Source organism: Engraulis encrasicolus, chromosome 22 (assembly GCF_034702125.1).
Source record: "Engraulis encrasicolus isolate BLACKSEA-1 chromosome 22, IST_EnEncr_1.0, whole genome shotgun sequence".
NCBI classification, from domain to species: Eukaryota; Metazoa; Chordata; class Actinopteri; order Clupeiformes; family Engraulidae; genus Engraulis; species Engraulis encrasicolus.
The window spans coordinates 36434216-36441841 of record NC_085878.1 but is presented as its reverse complement, the minus strand read 5'-3'; the positions used below and the strand labels follow the sequence as shown (position 1 = coordinate 36441841).

At 43.8% G+C, this 7626-nt stretch overlaps 1 protein-coding gene across 6 annotated transcripts in view; it reads right to left on the bottom strand.

Annotated features, from left to right (window-relative positions):
- mical2a (microtubule associated monooxygenase, calponin and LIM domain containing 2a) overlaps positions 1 to 6701 on the bottom strand; it is a 58929-nt gene extending 52228 nt beyond the window's left edge. For 2 of the 6 annotated variants that reach the window (XM_063189273.1, XM_063189274.1), the window contains exon 1: positions 6316 to 6699. The gene's annotated coding sequence lies outside the window, so the exon portion shown is untranslated. Of the gene's footprint in view, positions 1 to 6315 lie in introns of all 6 variants that reach the window. The other 4 variants (XM_063189271.1, XM_063189272.1, XM_063189276.1 and 1 more) reach the window with 4 other exon arrangements.
- Positions 6702 to 7626: the final 925 nt, after the last annotated feature.

The following is a 7626-nucleotide window of genomic DNA, read 5'->3' as shown; positions in this document are numbered from 1 at the left end:
CGTATATATCGGTACATCTGTTTAAGGCATGATCATCACATGCTTGCTTAAACCATGTGTGCACTGTACATCTGCATACATACTGATATAGATTTAGAATCAGCGCTGCGTGGCTAATGTGAATCATCTGTGCTCTGCATCTGAGAACTCAGAGAGAGAGAGAGAGAGAGAGAGAGAGAGAGAGAGAGAGAGAGAGAGAGAGAGAGAGAGAGAGAGAGAGAGAGAGAGAGAGAGAGAGAGAGAGAGAGAACAATGGAATCTGAAGTGGGTCTCGTCCTGCAGGCAGTCAGGCAATACTGGGTAGGAATGTGAGGGATGTGAAAAATGCACCTGCCTCAAACTGGCAGCTCAACCACCCCGAGACCTTTTATGATATCAGAGCTGCTGCTATGCCTCACGTCGGCCCATTCCACACAAACACGCAACATTTATAACGCAGGCTGATTAGACTTGACTCTGTTTTGGCTTGATGCCAGATCGGGTTTGGAGAAGGTAAAGCTGCATGCGTTTCTGCCTGACATGAGCCAATTACACGCAAACATGAGAGCAACTGGGACCATTAATGTATGCAGTTGAAACACTTTTCGTGAAAGTAGGTTTGGAGAAGGTAAAAACAGCACGCGTTTCTCCCATTTTTGGTATATATATGACACACCCTCCTGAGTAACATTAACAGGGTAAAAGCATGGTAATGTGGCAGACTTAATGAAGTGCTGCATATACATTGTGGCACGAACAACCTCTCCACACCCACTTAATAACAGCACCAGCCTACAATATCCATCTGAGGGTGAAATAGTCCATGGATAAATGTACTGTGTACACTACATAGCCTGCGGTTTGAAGATTATAAACACATGATATCCCTCTTTGGGAATGTCATGGCCAGGCTACTGAGTTGCAGGAGCTCTGCACACAGTAACAACAAATGCAGTGTTAATTCAACACCGAGGCCATTTTTGGGTCCTAGAGCACTCTCTAAGTGTTAAATTAACACTGCATTTCATACTGTGTGTTGTTTATGAAGAGCCTGCCTGTCTCTGTCAGGGTAAACAAAGGGAAGCTGATGTCACTGGATGAGGAAGTGACAGTGGTGGCTGCTGGGAGGTATGAGTAGTGTGTTTAATTACGCCGCCGTGGCCAGAACCAACCAGGAAGGAACCTACTTTGCACCCCTATGATAAGCAGGCCAAGTGTCTGAGAGCGCAGGGGCTGGCCGCATGGAAGAAGAAAAAAAATAATGTTTCCTGGCACTTCTCAACAGCTTTAGTTTCTCCTTTCGCCAGGCCAGCAAACAGCACTTCAGTGTCCCATAAAAGTTGATCATAGCACTCACGCACACACACACACACACACACACAGACACAGACACTCACAGACACAGAGATGAGCCATGTCGAGAGAGTGTAGCTGTGTGTGTCTATGTCGACTGGTGCCAAAACAAAGGAAGATTCTTTTGGACAAAGAATGAAAACAATGTCTTATCTGCACAAAGCCAGAGACGGGCCTCCGTGTCTGAAACGCTGCGAAAATCATTAATGCACACAGAAGTGTAGCACTGACAGAGACGTGCAGCAGCTGTCTGCCGTCTCAGCACCACTAGATCTGACCTGACGCAATATACATGTCTCCCACACATCTCCCCCACTCTGACAGCACTTAGTGTGCACTTGAGAGAGAGAAATACAGCACAAAGGTGAACTGCCTACCACATAATGACTTTTAGACTAAGGCGCAGCAGTAGTGTGAAATATTAGACAATTAAAAAAACAACTCTGCCCTGCTTATTAAATCAATGACACTGTCTGGCCCTCCGGCAATGAAAGAAGCCATTTCAATGGACTGTAATGGCACTTTAAGTGGCCCATTGTACCAGTGCAGTTCATGGTAAACTGTGTAATGGTCCAGTAAGTACACAGACTCTTCCATGTGCTCATCTGACGAGGCTCTCTGGCCACTCTGTGGGTGTGTATTGCATTGTATCCCCCCCTCTGGACGCGCAGGTCAGAGCAGGACAAAATAGTTTTCAGGGGTGACAGTCAGGTCTTGTAGCTCGAGGGAAGACGGAAGCAATGATCCTGAAGACATCTGCTGTGAAGGATCATGTGACCAGGCGAGTCATAAAGGCGGCAGCACATATGCATGTCTCTGGCTGGTACCAGCTCCAGATGAACCCCAAACCACATGACTCACGGTGGTGGTGGAGGTGGAGGTGGAGGGGGGGCTTACTGCTCTCACAGATACTTTTACATTGGTTTTTCATGGGAGCTTTCAAAACCACTCATGACAAAAGAAGAGCATTTCAAATGATATGCAGAATATATAACCTGCTTAAATCTTCTTCCTCTTTCTTTTGCCGTTTAATCTGTTTGTCAGTAGGGGCTTACATCTCTCAAAAGCTTACCCCCTGGCATAAGATTATTGCTAGTAACACAACGGGGATTTATGTTGAGTTGAAGTTGAGTGTTCGATCCTTATCCTGGCTTTTTTTGAATGCTGTACAAATCCTGCGCGTTTACTCACTCTTCCTCTTTCCTGTCCCAATTACTAACGGTCGGAGGCCGGAAATGCGGCTCTGTTTTCGCTGCGCTCGGAGAGGGAAACATGTATACATAGACAGGAAATAGAAAGTTCACTGGCCTGCTCGAGGAAAACTGTATGCCAGCAGAGGAGTGAACATAATTAATACCCCCCCCCCCACCACACACACACACACACACACACACCTCCATGGTCTCAGTTAACAAAGAAAACAACACAGACCTCAAGTTCATCTGGTGTCTTTATTGGGTCGTCTGGGTAGCTGTTGTTAGAAAGGTCCTGCTTTAATTTCTGAGTGGCTAGCTAACTCATATGGGGCCGATTTTAAAATGAGACAAACCTGCTCTGCTCTGCTCTGCTCTGCTGGGACTTGCTGTGGAAGACTGTATTTTACTCTTCAAACTTTGCCCAACCACTAATTACGGTCTGAAATGCTGGTACCAGTAGCTGACTTTCTCACTCATTTTTTCTTGATTTGGACCCAAAACGACCCACCTAAGATGGTCCTGCCGAGTATTCCGAAATTAGTTCCTTTATGGCCTCGTTTGCAGACCCTAATGAGCCATAGGATTTTATGTCACACTTGTGCTACCTTTAAGAAATTCCACTGCTAGAATAATCAGCTCGGGGTGTGTCCCAAAATCTCTCCATCTCGACAAACATCTTTAAATAATTATGAGCCCTGAGGTCTCAACGTCAGCTCCTCGGCTGTTTAGGTTTCTACATCCCAACCGTTACAAAGGTCTAATCCAAATACTACCCCTGGTGAAAGACAAGCATTTTTCTCGGACGAAAAGACCAAATATGGAGTTAGTCAACATGATGAGATCACAAAAACCACAGTTTTTTTTCCTTCTTTTTTCTTGTCAGCCTCATACATCATCTCCAAAACTCTCCCAGGTTCGGTTGATTCATTGTAAGCTGAACAAACCTAAATAGTCTTGAACATACGTACAAACGCATTTGGACACCTACATTGTCAAATAGAAGAGCTGTTCACAAGATTAATTTTGGGAGCATGGCAACTGTATGCATTTTGCCATACAGTCATCTTCTGAATTATACAATTTGACAGCGTACGATGGAAGCAACGGCGTGAATTCCTGAGGAAATTCCAAAGGTGCTAAAAAAAACCCAGTGGTTTTCAAAAAGGCACAAAACATTTATCAAAATCCTGTCTGTGGGCCTCTGTGTTACAACAACTGCACACCAAGAATGTGTGTCAATGGATACACCAGGGCAGTTTGAACAGACACATACTGCTGTCTCCTGCAGTGAGATCTGCAAGCTTACTGACTTTCAAATCCTCAGAGGACATGCTAAAGCATGAACCATCAGTGGGTGAAAAAGCAAATGATGCCTCATTCAAAAGAAAACAAATCCAAATTGTTTGTTTGTGTGTGTGTGTGTGTGTGTGTGTGTGTGTGTGTGTGTGTGTGTGTGTGTGTGTGTGTGTGTGTGTGTGTGTGTGTGTGTGTGTGTGTGTGTGTGTGTGTGTGTGTGTGTGTGTGTGTGTGAATCACAAACCGTCTCATACTCCACATACTTTCCGTCTGTTCCTGCCACACAGTCATGACAAAGTCACTGACAAAGACAAATTAACCCATAAGCCACAGAGGGACACCGACTTGTCAATGTCGCCCGGCACACCTACAAAAACCAGCACAAACGTACCAGGGGCCACACATTAGGTTCACTGACAAAAACATTGTAATTTACCACATTCCATGGTGAAACACACACTGGTCTTTCGAGTTTAACTGCAAACACTGCTCACAACTACTAGTAGCCATTGTCTATACTGGGGACCACTGCCAGAAGTCAGACGGTTCACATAATGTCCCCATTTCCCTCCCCTGTCATACTACATAATATATGGGTTAGGATTGCACAAGCTACTGACTCTGGAGGAAAACAGTCAATATGTTGTTATCTTTATCATGCTGTGTGTGTGTGTGTGTGTGTGTGTGTGTGTGTGTGTGTGTGTGTGTGTGTGTGTGTGTGTGTGTGTGTGTGTGTGTGTGTGTGTGTGTGTGTGTGTGTGTGTGTGTGTGTGTGTGTGTGTGTGTGTGTGTGTGTGTGTGTGGAAATGCATGTCTCTGTGATGCTCTTCATTTGTGTGGACACTGTCCTTTTCTGTCTTCTCCAATGACAATGTCATGTCTTCTCAACAACTCTGTGAATAATCAACATATTTATTGAGAAGACACAACATCATCATAGGAGAAGACAGAAAGAGACAGTGTCCGGACAAATTAAGAGCATCACAGAGAGATGTGTTGAACCATTAGTTAAGGCCCCTGTAGTACTGTAAATTTGCTGCTACCCGAATTGGAATGACCAAGCGGTCACGTTGTGTTTATTGTCAAAGTAGTATAGTACTATGGCAGTCAAATCTTTTCAACCACTATTGCAGCGCTCCACTGGCCAGTGTGCCTTTACTATATGAAAAATGATGGCTTTTGGGTAACAACAAATGTTTAGTTTCCAGCATATCCAGGAAATGACACACCTGTGCTGTCCTTTCGCGAATCCTACTCATCATCGACGTCAGATGACTTAAGAAGTTGTGCAACTTTTACAACAAACCATGACATGAGGGGAGAGGCAGGGCACGGGGATATATACGCTGGCTTAAGCTAACGACTCCCTTTGACAGTCATAGAGGGACTTCAAACAAAGCGCTTATGTGCTTTATTGCCCGTTGCTACAAAGGCTTTGGAAACAGGTCTATCCATCTCTCTTCTGGTGCATGTACTGTATGTGTCTGTCCACTCATGCTGCTTATAAACTACTGGTTGGATTTCCGTCCAAACTTAACACAATCTACATGATAGTGCCGGTACTATCTTGGTTTTACTGTTCTATTGGATGCTGGATTTCATCAACTCTGTGAGGAGAGACGGATAAGAAAATGCCAAAACTTGTTCTTCTTGTAGTTCAAGACATTTCTGCTCTCTTTAGTGTCACTGATGCCAAATAAATAAATATCAAAATAGTTATATGTGCTTGCCAAGAGCTTACAAAAATGATATGTTGAAAAGCATACCTTTTTCTTAATATTTTTTCTTAAAACTGAATATAAGCATAACACTATACATAATATGACCACTGCTTCTTTCTATACCCACTTAAATATTGCCCACATTATCATTGCTCCACTAATAATATGACACTAAATTCTATAGAGAAGCATGGTGCATTTTTAAAATGAGAAGCAATGGTGCATTTTTAAAATTAGTCCAAACATACAACAATAAACTGCCATTAGCCTACCTCAGCCTACCCTGTGTGTTAATTATCAAAGAAGGAGGTCAGTGTCAATCACAACTAACTAGTCCACTTGCTCAGGGAGAGAAGCCAAGGTGACTTTACTGTCTGGACTACATATTAATCTGTTCTTCACCAATTACATTGAAAACGATAGAGGAGGCTACAATAGACTGCTGTCCCATTACTATGACCATAATAAATCTATCTTTGAAATCATGCGCTTGATTGTTATTCATATGTGACAATGCTTTACTGCACTTGAAAGTAGATCAAACAAATGGCACCCAAATTGTAATCTAAGGAAGACATGATATTGACGGGTAGGCTATTGAAACATTAAGCACCGTTCATGAATTATAGAATGGCTAACTACGTTTCAAATGAACCCAACACCGTGCCAGACAGGTTCGAGTTGTCATTCAACAATACATTAATGTGTGATTACAGCAAAGCAGTCAAAAGACTGCGAAAACAAGCAGAGGTTTACTGCAACCTACTTACTTCATATTCCGGTGTCGTTTCCCAAATTGCCTAGGCTCGTAGCCTATGGAATACGATGTCCCTTCACTCCTTATTCTCAGCAATATGCCTGTAGTAGACAAAATAACAAAACTAGCCAATTTCACCGCGATTCCGACTTGACACTGAGTGAGGTCCAGTAACCAAAAGTCAAACTCGCCTGTCATTTGCGTGTGAAGGCATGTTTCAAAGGGAGCTCACCATTGAGCGCTTAGCTTATTTTTTGAAGGCGGTGCTCTTGGACGCAGCTTCCAATGAGAAGTGCGCCCACGGATACGGTTTTGACAGCGAGGCAAACGTCCTGAGAATTGGTTTTGTTGTTTATTTTATTTAACATAGCCTACACGTGATGGCTAAAATACACCATACCCTACCACCTCAAAACCATTCTTCTTGTTGGGGAGGGGACGGTGGACCAAATTAGATGGAGTGACTGGGATGTCTAGGAGCTTTAGGTGGCACGTGGATACAGTGATACCAAAGTGTGCACTGCTGGAGCATAAAAATATCCGCAGCTGCTCTGCATACAAATGTGCTCTGATTTTTAAAAACGACAGAGCCTAACGTAAACACCGCGGCGCGTGGCAACTAATGCAACTCGAAACACTGCAGTAGACTAAATCTGTGTGAACAATTGCATAAATAACGAGGTAAGGTGTAGTGGCAATGAACATACTGTGGATATTTGTCTAGGGCTGTCCTATAATCCCATCATAAATCATGTGTCGTTTCTTTTCGGGGTTCAAAACATACAGAAGCAGCAGTGTGAATACAAGTATTACACACACCGCTACTATCCAATACCATACATTTAGGCGTAGGACAGACTTGCAAACAACTTTGGCCATGGGCAACTGACTGATTTAGTCCCAGCTGACATGTCCCTGGACAGCAGCCGTCCAGCCCCTCTGCTTTCTCAGTTCCCATATGACAGAATGGCTGACTGACATCTCACGCAGGCTTTACTTGGACAATGCGCATTCCAGGACACCTAGCAGCAGGTTTTTGACCTTTGGTCTCCAGAGATATGCTTTTTTATGATACCTCTAGGCCATGTTTCGAGTTAGCCACTGTTGACTCCTCTTATCACCGAGGAATTAGTACGAAGTAGTACGAATTTAAATGGTAAGTGGGTCGGTTTTGCAGGCTACAGTTTCACCATACCTGCTGAACTCCTGGTTCATTGATGAGTTGGTGGTCGAGCATATTTCGGGTTTTTGGTAAACAGCACCACCAAGCGGTGCGCAAAGGTATTGGCGCAAGGCAAAGTACAGAACTTCACGTTGTTCTCTC